This window comes from Rhipicephalus microplus, chromosome 9 (genome assembly GCF_043290135.1).
Source record: "Rhipicephalus microplus isolate Deutch F79 chromosome 9, USDA_Rmic, whole genome shotgun sequence".
NCBI classification, from domain to species: domain Eukaryota; kingdom Metazoa; phylum Arthropoda; class Arachnida; order Ixodida; family Ixodidae; genus Rhipicephalus; species Rhipicephalus microplus.
The window spans coordinates 113,731,221-113,743,786 of record NC_134708.1 but is presented as its reverse complement, the minus strand read 5'-3'; the positions used below and the strand labels follow the sequence as shown (position 1 = coordinate 113,743,786).

The following is a 12,566-nucleotide window of genomic DNA, read 5'->3' as shown; positions in this document are numbered from 1 at the left end:
TATCGTATTTCGATGACATTTGCAGTGTAACATGCAGATTCGCGCCAAATTTTTTTTATTTTTCTTCTCTCTCTTCTGCTAAGCCGTTTCGGAGGATGGTACCTGAGGTGGTGTCTCTGCCATCGTTGACACCTTTGACGCTGCTAAGGTGTCATCACGTTCATGCTGACGTTGCTGGTTCTTCGCAAGCTTGTGCACGGCGCAACATTAAGCCTAACCGACCGACTTCACCATTTGAAACTTTGTTGATGGCGGTCACTTTGTTGCAGTCTCACCTGCACGGAATGTTATCCGTTCGGCCATGAATTTGAATTTGAATTTGAATTTTATTCATCAAGCGTGAACATGGAAAAGTGCATGGGTACAGATTCACTGGGAGGTCCCAAGGTAAGAACCGCAGGCGGGACCTCCCTGATGACTTCACAATTGCAAATGATGACTTTGATGACTTCACAATTGCAAATGATCACAAATGATGACTTCACAATTCACTTTCTTCGTCACCATGGCTTCACCTGCAACCCGGGATGAAATCCTTCACGGGATTCTCCTTCACTGCCTCTCTACTTCGCGGGTGGTTCCTGTGTTAATGAAGGCTCCCTCTTCAAGTCTTCCCCAGAACGTTCTGATTGACTCTCGCGCTCCGATGATGTTTCTGATGATGAGTTTGTACAGGGGGTTGTCATACAAGGCAGTAACTTTTTCGTTAAAATAAGTTGTCTCAACCTCAGTCACCCCATCCCATCAGGGAACATCCGAACTGAACCGTCAGTTCGGCAAGCTGGCCTAATTCTGCCTGCTAACTCGCTTTTCCGTAACAAGTTCCTCTGCACGATAACAGTACAGCTTTCGGTGTCGTCTAACACTGTAATCTTCTTGACCACAACTTTTCCAGGCAGTGTCGGCATTTCCTTTGTAACACCTGTTGACCATGTCATTAGAGCACCCACTATAGGAAGTTTCTTCTCACTTTTCAAGCCCAAAAATTCGTCGTTGACACTTTCGTCATCATCTTTTAGTGGCGCATCCACACAGGAGTCATGATGGGCTCTTTCCAACTCATTACGACATGCGTGTGCCTTGTTTCCAGTTTGACCACATTTAAAATATTTTGTTACACTGGGATGCGTAAAGTTGTTTCCACAACTGTTAGCGCGACGACCGACTCGATTACACAGAAAGCATCGCGTTACACTCTCCTGTGTACGCGTCTTTCCTTCAGGTGCCAGTTTTCTCAAATCTTTGGGACACTCTTTCCTAAACTTGAAAATATTTGTGCCTTCTTGCATTTCCAAGAATTGATCGGCCAATTCAAGCATCTGCTTTTTCAAGCATGTTTCAGTCTACTGTTTCAACCGTCCATAGCTTGCGCACGCTTTTGTCCACCCATTTGCGGTCATTACCTTCTTGATTGGTTCCATGGCCCTTTACGCGCGCAACGACTCTGCTTGCCCCTATCTTCTACTATGCGGCGAGTTTCCCGGGAAGCTGGAGTATTTAGAGTGCAATTTCGAAGACCCATGGCTTCCCGACAAAGCATCACTACCTACTTGTGACATTACGCCTGCAAGTGATACTGAAGCTTCTATGGGACAATCCGCAAATCCGTTGATTCTCACCACACGCCTGCGCAGCGGGAACAGGTGGTCGAGCCCCTCCTGCATTTTCGAGCGTTCTTCGATCACGAACGGCCTTCCTTAGGTCGAACATCAGCACATCACCGTGATGGTACAGGCCAACAGGTGCGAATGCGACAGCGTCCATACTGAGTGTTCTCTGACAAACGCCATGTCGTTGATGAACAGGTCCAGGACATGCTCAAACCTGGCATAATTCAACCGTCTAACAGTCCCTGGGCCTCTCCGGTTTTGCTGGTAAAAAAAAAGAACGGATCCATCAGGTTCTGCTCTATTTGCAGGCATCTCAAACGAATCACGTGGAAGGATGTATTTCCTCTGCCGCTCATTGACGATGCCCTAGACTGCCTACAGAGAGCTGACTTCTCCTCGTCTTTTCATTTGCGCTCTGGATACTAGCAGGTACCCATGGCAGAGGGCGATAAAAAATAAAAACAGCTTTCGTCTCGCCAGACGGGCTATAGACGAGAGCACGCCTATCTCGCGCCCAGGCGCCTTCGGCGGTATACCCTCGCTCCCAGAGATTCCATAATTTGTTTGTAACTGCCAAGGCGCGCCTCGCTAGCATGGCAAGCAGTAGCTCTTGGAGAATAAAGAGCGAAAACGCGCTTGTTCAAGCTGCTCCCGCTTATAAAATGTCATATGGGTACGACCGCGGTGTCATGTGATGCGACAACAACCAGCGCAAGAGGAAGAGATTGCTGAGCACTGCCTGTGAAGTTCACAGTGCAATGCGGGAATTGTGCCAGGGCGGTGTTCTGCGAATGCACGGACCATCCGCAACAAGCAACGCTGAGCTCCGCCGCCTTTGGATATGATCGCATCTGAGAGAAAAAACTACGAGCCCAGTAAAGTGTACGAGTAAGTATACTTATTGCATTTATTCAAGCGCAACTCCAGCAGTTCCACGTTACAGCAACGATTGGCATGCAGTACGCGTGGAGTATGCGGCACAAAACTATTGCCGTACTCTTTCGCAGGTCACATGTGGACTTGCTCGCTGGATTCCGTGCCGACCAGTCGTGCCTTCGCGTTCTCCGACGACAGCGTAGCTCTGACCTACTAGAATCGCTCTACGCCATCTCCTGACGCCGTCAAGAGCTCTCGCAAGTGGTGCGCCGTCCTCGGACTCCTGTGACCGTGTTTTCATCTTTTCTATCTCTCCTATTCCCTCGATATGTCGTAAATCTCTGGATTACCTAATCTTTCTTTCTCTCTCTCTACACCTTTATTTATATACTTTTAATCCCTCCTCTCCCTCAACCCTTGTGAGCTACTGCTGAGGTGTCACACCCTGATGCAGACAGTTGCGAGGCTCACTTTTCTCTTCGTTTTCTTCTTATATCAAAAACAAGCCCCCCCCCCCAGGTCAAATGTTAATATTAGGATATACGTATTACGACTCACGCGTGGATTCACGCACCGCGTATGTTTGTTACCACTGTAACGACACACTATCGCGTTGAAAAGAGGCGTGAATGGCACGGAAATAAGGACTTTCAACTCGGTTGGACAGCGACCTGCCCTCACTGTTCCCAAGGTAATCTACATGTTCTTTGGGCCGGCATCACCGCAGCATTTTAAAATGTTGTTCTGGCTGATACTGTTGCACCATGTGCAATTGATACACATGCGATGCATGAGCCTAAGTTGAAGACAGATTCTAGCACTACGTTGACGCCTGTTACAGCACAAATTCCGCCTTGTCGCAGCCAAACCACGCCACAGTTAACGCTTTCCGCTGTTCGCGTTTCTTTCAGTCAGATAATACGTACCTCACGGTTTTGCTTCCGCAGTCTGCATAATACGTGCTGCAGACATTCTAGACTGTCGAGGAAGGTCTCCTCAACGTTTTACATAAAATCAACACAAATTTCCAGCAAATAACCAGCAAAAAACATGCTTACAGCCGGACTCGGGTTGTTAAGTTTCTCGTTCGATTTGCAGAGCGTCTGCTCGCGTGGCAGCTGAGGGTGTTGCTTCGCCGCACTTGCAATAGATGGCGCCACACGCTTTTTAGAATGGCAACAATCACTGAGCTTGCTGTCTTCTGGTGTATACAAATTCCTCGTCATGCCCTTCAGCTCCTGCAATGCACCTACTATCCAGCAAATGATCGACGCGATCCTCTGATGTCTCAAGTGGAATATTTGTATTTGTTGTTAAGACGACATTGTCATAATTTGCACCAATTGTTTTACTGATTTAACCTGCCCCGAGAAAGTTCTCGCTTGTCTCTTTGCTACAGGACTGCAACTGAATCTCAAGAAGTGCCAATTCACCGCTCGAAAGCTTCCGGTACTAAACCATGTGGTTTCGAAACCCGGCGTTCTCTCTTTTTGGGTGCACGTTAAAGAACCCCAGGTGGTCTAAATTTCCGGAGCCCTCCACTACGGCGTCTCTCATAATCATATAGTGGTTTTGGGACGTTAAACCCCACAAATCAATCAATCCATCTCTCTGACCCTGGCAAACTTGCAGCTGTTTCAACGTTTCTGAAACTAGAATGAAGCAGCTCCAAAGTTTCATTGGCCTCTGCTCCTCTATCCGGTACTTTGTCTGCAATTTCGCGACAATTATCGCTCTTTCAGCCAAGCTCCTGGCTAGCTCTAGTAATATTTTGCCGTGGTCTCCTGTCGGTGATTATGCTTTAATTCAACTGCGCCGCCTCCTTGGATTACTTCCTAATCTGCGGCACTATGACTCGTGTGCGCCCACAGAGATCCTTACAGGCGCTAGTGGTGTCAGGCTAGGCGCTACTCTTGTGCAGCGCAAGGTAGGCTTCCAAGAGTGCGTAGTTGGTTACGCAAACTAAACTCCTACCCTCTAAAAAATATCGAGTAAAAAGGGTGTCTTTTTGTCCCACAACAATTATCGTCATCAGGCTTGCGTGCGCTTCATTTCTTGAAAACTCGGTGCTGAACACTTCCTATAAAGAATGCAATGTAACCCTCACAATGGGCATGTCGATCGTGACTGGAATGTGCTGGGCGTGGGGCGATAGCGTAAGAATGGAACGCAATATAGATGATGATTATTGTTGCGGGACAAAAAGACACCCTTTGTACTCGCTCTGTTTTTAGAGGGTAGCTAAAGCTTTGGCAATTTTTTGCTAATCTCGCATCCTTTCAACTTAACGTTTGGAATATGTTGTTGAATTAGTATGAGATGTTTATTATGATCTACGAGTAGAAGAGCTTTCCAGTAGTCTTGACAGAACCTGTCTTGCAGATGGGTGAAAATATCACATGTTACCTGTGCATTGCAAGGAAAAATTGAATCCCTCTCACTTATCAGGCAAAAGGGCCAAGCAAAACGGAAGGTTCTCGTGGTTGACCAATTCTCTTTATATTTTTATTTATTTCTCTCTTCCTGTTCCATTCCATTTTGTTCTTTCCTTCCTTTTTTTCTTTTCCTCTGGCGTTTTATAATCCTCTTTTTGTCGACTTCTTGATGTTTTTTGTTTTTTCTTTTCGCCATCCTCCTTTTTAATTGTATTTTTCCCTTTTTCCTCCTCCTTTGCTTCTTTTTAATTTCGTCAAGATCCTCCACGACGTTTCCTTCTAACTTGTTCCTTTCACGATGCTCAAACCTAGATTTTCATCCATGGCGCATAGCAGAGCAACAGTTGTATTCCTACTGTCAACAACAACGCTCACACGCAATACAATTAAACACAACAATTGAACGCAACAATTAAGTGTTGCAAAGTGAATTGAAAAGTGACCTTGACGAAAGGCGATTTTAGCATCACAAATGGCTGGGAGCTAAGAAGCGCACTATCGAGAAAGCATCAGTTGCAGGTAAACAAATTACGAAGCTCGCAAGAAGTCGCACAAGGCTCTACACAGTGAAGCCTGGGAGCTTTGGGATCTGATTGTTTGTAGGCTACTATTAGGTTTTAGCTTAATGATATACTAGATCCATTTTAAGTTGTTTTTCAGGGCACATAGGTTCGAGGTAAACCACAGGCAGTCACATGCAAGGTATAGATATCCAAAGCCTAGAGACCCAAACTAGTGCTGAAAGCAAGCGCTCGTACCTCGTTCGGGTACGCCGTCGTTTGCGTAGAGCTTTCGTCATTTCACGGTCGTTTTGCAGCCATCATTTTCTTTCCCGGTTTCTAGTACTCTCGCGTTGTATGTACTGCTGTAGCCCACCATACAGCTGCTTGAGCGAAGCTAAAACGTGGGACTACGGTGCTTGTCACTAAGTAATCCTGATGGTTTATTAAAACTTTTTCAATTGCTAATCACGTATTCTTCCCATTCGATCGGTCGGTCGGTCGGTCTTTATAACTGGTGCAACCCACCGCGGGGGATCCGCCATGAAGCGTGCTTGCCGTGAGTCTTTTGACTCGAATTTATAGCGAACAATAATATGAGGTCAACACAAGGGGGTGATAATTGTCTTTCGTACTGCAAACACGTTCTAGCCTTTCAGAGTGTTTTTGGCTCGTGTTTCAGCGTGCATTCCAAAGGTAACCAGTGAAATGCCCTTTAAAATGAGCTTTTCACTAACACCCTTGGTCTGCGGTGTTTTTGTAGAGTTTCTGGGATGTTTTGTTTTCCTTATTTGAACACCAGCGTGCTAAGGAGATACGTATAACAAGATGGTGGCGTCTGTTGAAGCGAAAGCCGCCCACTTCGAATATTTCTAGTGGTCAGCCTGCTCTTTTAAACTCTATCATTGACAGGTAAAGCTCGTATTTGATTTATAATTGTGTATTGAAGCTTTGCTATCTGTGTATCACCAACAAGATATATCCGATTTCGAGATACACGGCCGATTTGTGTTGGCAGAAGGTTTAACAAGATTTGTTGACTAAGTAAATGGGGTTAACACAGGGAATTTAGGAGGTAACGTTGGTGTTTTATTTCAACTAGATTTAGGGGCTTGAATGAAGCGCAGCGGAAGTTCTGCTTCTTGTGAGAGCCTTAAAAACACACTTTTCTACGTGGCCAAAAGAAATTCATGCACAAAATTAGAGTTTTAGAGACATTTATTGCTATTATTCATCGCAGAAACGTATTAGAAAAAGTACATCCATGCATTCAGGCACAAGCATGACATTTGCATACAAGTACGCACGACACAGGAATCAAACTCGCGACCACACGCACTGAAAGCAAACACAATATTCAATATACCGCAGTGCCACCACTAGCTTGCCTAGTTTATCACGGGGGTTTTTATCTGTAGAGCGGCTACTAACACGTCGGCGACACTTCAAACTTTCGTTCTTGTAGCAGCGGCATGTGTCAGCGTCTGTGCAAGGCCACTGCCGAAACTGAAAGGTGTCATGCAGGCCATGGTGAACACATTCGGCTTCGAACTATTGGCCCTGTCGTTTCGTGCCGCTAGAAAAATGGTAAACGTGTGCTCACTTGGGCACTTCTCTATACATCGACAGTGCTTCACCCGCCCGAAAATTGTGGATACCTGCGTGACAAAAGTTATCTTCAGGTGGCCGAACATATGTGCATTCCATGGGCATATGTTGTTGAACAAGTTTCGGTATTTGTGCCTCGACCTGCACGCATCCTGTGGCAGCAGCGTGTTCTGAGTTGTTTGAGACCGCCTGTGTTTCTATTGTAGATAGATGTCTGGGATCGCCACTGCACAGAATCTTCAGAGACGAGGACGAAGCACTGAGCAACATCTCTATCATTTCAAGACTCTGATACCACTACTATGAGCAGCCGCTGAGTGTGAGTGTGCCATCGTTTATCGTTATCTTCTGCCACCGGCGCGTTCACCAACGCCACCGTTTTCTATAGCATATAAAAATTAAAGTTACACAAGGAGGTGCTCATAAGCGTGCACAGGAATCCTATTCAGCGGAAGAGGGAAGGGGCGAAAGTTTGTCGCAGCGCCCTTCCTCCTAACTAAGTCAATGTATGGAGTGAACTCCGCACTCCCTCCTTAGGCGATCGCCCCCCCCCCCCCCCCCACTCTTATGTGCACGCCCATGCAGGTGCCAAAGTTACAAGGACACTGTAAAGCGCCTACACTAAGTGCTTTTACTGCACGCGCACTGTCAGGAGCCAAACGCAAGGGCAGCAGCGCCTTATGAGCAGCTGAATGACAATCTATATCCGCAGTTAGCACTTATTCGCAACTCTTATTTTAGCTCGCCACACTGTGGTTCTCTAACCCAAACTTAATATTTTGTTGATTTAGCAAACGTTGACTACCTACAATCTCACCAATCAACCTTTATTGTTAAGAATTAAACAATTGCATTAAAGGCAACGCCTCAGGTATTCCCCTATGTCAAGCACAACCACCGTAAGTTAGCAGTTGACAAGTCTTCCGCTAAATATTGAAGTTAATTACCAAGCACTTCGCCCTTGTAAAGAACCACGTGTACTTGACATTCCTGTTCTACAGATGGTGTAGCACGAAATAGAAACAAATGCAGCGTTACAGTCTTCTTCTGCGAAACGGGTCTTTTTCTTTAAACAATTGTTTTTTAATTGATAGTATACCATACGCACAGAAAAAGACAGGTTGGCTTCTTTGCCATTCAGCATTTTGTAGCCATAACACAGAAACCACGAAGATTGTAGTAAATAGACACAAAACTGGAATATTCTACTCATTGTAGCACTGTGTTGTCACCTGCATATTATGTTAAACTTTATTTATAAAACACGTCACTTCAATTAATCCACGATTTATGAAGCACCCACTATTTTCTACATAAACAGAGTGAAAACTTTCTGCCTGTTTGCCTGTCACCTATTTATCTTCCACAATAATTCTGAAGAGTAAAACATCTGCTCTACTTGCTTTTATTCGAATCATAACAGCATCAGTTGTCATGTCAGCGTAAGCATATACATATTTGCATATTTGCATACAGCACCTATACCTAACACAAAACACTAGGAACATACACAGCACAGCCCATCATATATTATTCACCACAGTATAGCAAAATGAAACTAGAGCAAAAAATGTCACCAAACACACACTAACATGTGCACTTTCCAGTGCACAACCTCAACAATATAAGCACAATCCATTGATTGATATGTAGGGTTTAACGTCCCAAAACCACCATATGATTATGAGAGACGCCGTACTGGAGGGCTCCGGAAATTTCGACCACTTGGGGTTCTTTAACGTACACCAAAATCTGAGCACACGAGCCTACATTTCCGCCTCCATCAGAAATGCAAGCGCCGCAGCCGGGATTGGATCCCGCGACCTGCGGGTCAGCAGCCAAGTACCTTAGCCACTAGACCATCGCGGCGGGGCAGTGGTGAGAGTGGCTGTACTATTTTGAATAGTCAAGTAGATCCTCCGTGAGAATGTTAACAACGAAAGAGATTATTTCGACAGTTCCAGCTACACTCTGGACGAAACTGTCAAAAAAAAACTGTTCCGTGTTATATATATATATATATATATATATATATATATATATATATATATATATATATATATATATATATATATATATATATATATATATATATATATATATATATATATATATATATATATATCTTACCCAGTAGACCACCACGACGGGGCTGAGCACAATTCAAAGAAATGGGATGTACAAGAAACTTGGTGTCCGTCTATACATGAAGGTTAGCAAATTAGTACAATAAGCTAGCATTACTTTTATAAAATATGCAGCCATGCAGGTAGGTATGTTTTTTTGCATTAGTTTGACATATAGCATAAAACCTTTTGTGATATAATGATAAGTTAGGTTTTTTGCATATAAGTCGAAATGAGACCTGTTGAGCTGGTTGTACATCCACTTACAAAAATTTGTAAAAGTGTTCATTCATAGAGGCCAGAGTAGGGGCTAGTTGGTTGTTGACACTCACGACGTGCTAGAATATAACTTTAAAAGACACATTGAAGTATCGTGTATGCATGCTTGTTTAACAGCTGCCAAAAATCATGTGACCACATGGTAGCGCGAAGTTTGATGAAGGCAGCTGATGGACTTGGGGACAGCGATTAACCTGATGACTTGGTCACTGCCTTGGCCGACAGGCTCTTAAAAACTGTCCGCAGCACATATAAAACGAACCTAGCAATTAAAGAGAAGTCAAAAAAGAGGCCTATTATTATGCCCTACGTCCACGGTATTTCGCACGGACTGAAAAAAATGCAATTAGGCATGGCATATCCATGACCTTCACAGCACCTCACAAATCAATTTCGCTTTGCCACCATGTAAACGGCAACAACAAGAAGCACAACCATACATGTTCTGTTAAGCATGTAAACACATTTGTGCCAGGTAAAAAAATGTTGTATAAGGTACACCTTTGCCATGCGAAAATCGGTACGTAGGACAAACTGGTAGGTGTCTTTATTCCTGTTTACGCGAGCATGATTACAACTGCAAGCACATTACTCACTCCGGTAACCTAGCTACCCATTGCATGAAGTGTGATTGTAAGCCAAACTTTGAAAACACCATTATTTTATCAAGATTCAAAGGTACAAAAGAAAAAGAAATCGTCGAAGCTTTCATGATGCGCATGCTTGGTCAAGACAGGCGTGTTAGTGCACCATCTATTGATTTGTCCAAGGATGAATATGCTTTTTACGTGGGTATTTCAGATAGTTGACAAGGCCAGATTTGATGTCGCACAGATGCTTTCGTTCTTGTGGTGGGCAGTGTACAGGTTTATGCTCTTTTTTTTCTTTCCATATAACTTTATATATGTTTGTCATATTTCCATCTAATAAACAGTTGTTAGTTCACGCTCGTATGCGTCCTACCTGTGCTTCAGTGCGCCGTTTAGTGTTAAATTCTAGCGTGCCGTGAGTGTTGATTAATTGATTTGTGGGTTTAACGTCCCAAAACCATCATATGGTTATGAGAGACGCCGTAGTGGAGGGCTCGTAAATTTCGGCCACCCCGGGTTCCTTAATGTGCACCCAAATCTGAGCACATGGGCCTACAACATCTTCGCCTCCATCGGAAATGCAGCCGCCGCAGCCGGGATTTGAACCCGCGGCCTGTGGGTCAGCAGCCGAGTACCTTCGCCACTAGAGCACCATGGCGGGGCGTGCCGTGAGTGTCAACCATGTTCACTCATGCCAACAAAATAACAACACTTCATTCGTATATGAATTCACACGTTTACTCACACATATCTGAAGAATAACGTAACTTTCTGGAATCACCTGTGCATGGGAACTTGTCGGCATTATCACACAGCTGTAATACACCGATACTTTAATTGTTCATAAGTAGTACACAAATGTTTACAATATTTTCATGCTAACCAATGTCATCTGCAACCTAAGAAGTTTTTCATCTTTCACTTCTCACTTCATGGCTTATGCATAATTACCACATTAAGACTATTCCAACCACCTGTGCTGTATAAAACTTGAAAGTGAGCAATCAAAGGCCTAAAATTTGAAACTTATTATATATAACAGATGGTGGTTAGCATATTGTGTCCTAGAGCTTGGCATACCGTGAGGTTAAAACTAATTTGACCACAGTGTATACAGAGTATACAGCAGTTAGACTTCACTCCATAGGTAATAAAAGAACTGTGATAACAAACCAACATAGAAACAGAAATGAAGAAAACAGGGCAATGCAGTACTATAGGCTGAAGTTTACCACATGTATGATTATTTTAGTCACGTTCATACTCATTCTGAGACTGCGCGATACTTTTATCTTGTAATTTTTTTGTACAATGTGTGTGTATCTTTTTGTGATCGACATCACACTTTCTTTTATAGAAGCGCATCGTCCTGTGCGTTTTATTCTCATTTCACCAAGATATGGGCCTCTTTTTCGCTTTTTCTCGAACTCTTATTGCTCATCAACTCGCCCAAACGTCCATCTTAGGAATAAGTTTGTTGTATAAAGCCGGTTACACCTAGTGTCGTTTCTAACATTGCGAAATTCTCAAATGGGCACGCTATCGGACAGGTTCCATGTAGTACCACGCATAACACGCCGTGCGTATAACAAAACACTGTGTGCCCCGCCGCGGTGGTCTAGTGGCTAAGGCACTCGGCTGCTGACCCGCAGGTCACGGGTTCGATTCTTGGCTGCGGCGGCTGCATTTCCGATGGAGGCGGAAATGTTGTAGGCCCGTGTACTCAGATTTGGGTGCACGTTAAAGAACCCCAGGTGGTCAAAATTTCCGGAGTCCTCCACTACGGCGTCTCTCATAATCAAATGGTGGTTTTGGGACGTTAAACCCCACAAATCAATCAATCAATCAACAAAACACTGCGAAAGTATTATCCCAAATGCTGTAAGATGTATGAAATGTTCGAGTTAGTGTAGAGTGAGACACAGAGAAGTGTTCCCACAATACACTGTCTTGTACACATACAGGTGGGTGAGCAACTCAGGCTGCTTTTCCATAAATGTCTTCCTGAAAAGGGTACAAAAAGTTCGCTAGGCTTTGTGTATGCATAAAACTTATTGCCTTACCACTGGCTCAGACTTGACAGTACCATTGCAGACTTTCTAACAAAGCATGAAATAAGTACAAAACTCAGATGCTCTGAAGAGGTTCCTTGTAAAGTTTTCGCCTAAAATACACAGAGTGAAGAATACATGATGTCGAAGAAATTCAGAACAACTTCAAAGTGAACTCTTGACCTGTGCGCTACTGCTCCATCAGTTTTTGATCCCAGTGTAGTTAGAACTGTAGTATATGGATGCAATTGTGAGTAAGATTCTTTTGTAATTTTTAAACCCGATCTCGATGAAGAAAACATGCTTGAAGCCCTTGTCCTTGGATTTATGTGCACATTATTGAGCTAGAGGGGTTCAAAATTTCTGTATCTCTCCAGAACAGTGTCAATGATGATCATACGATGGTTTCTCGACGTTAAACAGCAACAATTCAACCCCTTTGCAATGAAACATGTAGAACACTAGCTTATTGATCAACTCCAGCTATTCTG

At 43.9% G+C, this 12,566-nt stretch overlaps 1 long non-coding RNA gene across 1 annotated transcript in view; it reads left to right on the top strand.

Moving 5' to 3' along the window:
- The window catches only part of LOC142771445 (uncharacterized), a 47,199-nt gene that overhangs the window by 12,942 nt on the left and 21,691 nt on the right, over positions 1-12,566 (top strand). Inside the window, exon 2 of the long non-coding RNA XR_012885922.1 lies at positions 7,236-7,348. This is a non-coding gene — a long non-coding RNA (uncharacterized LOC142771445). The remainder of the gene's footprint in view (positions 1-7,235; positions 7,349-12,566) is intronic.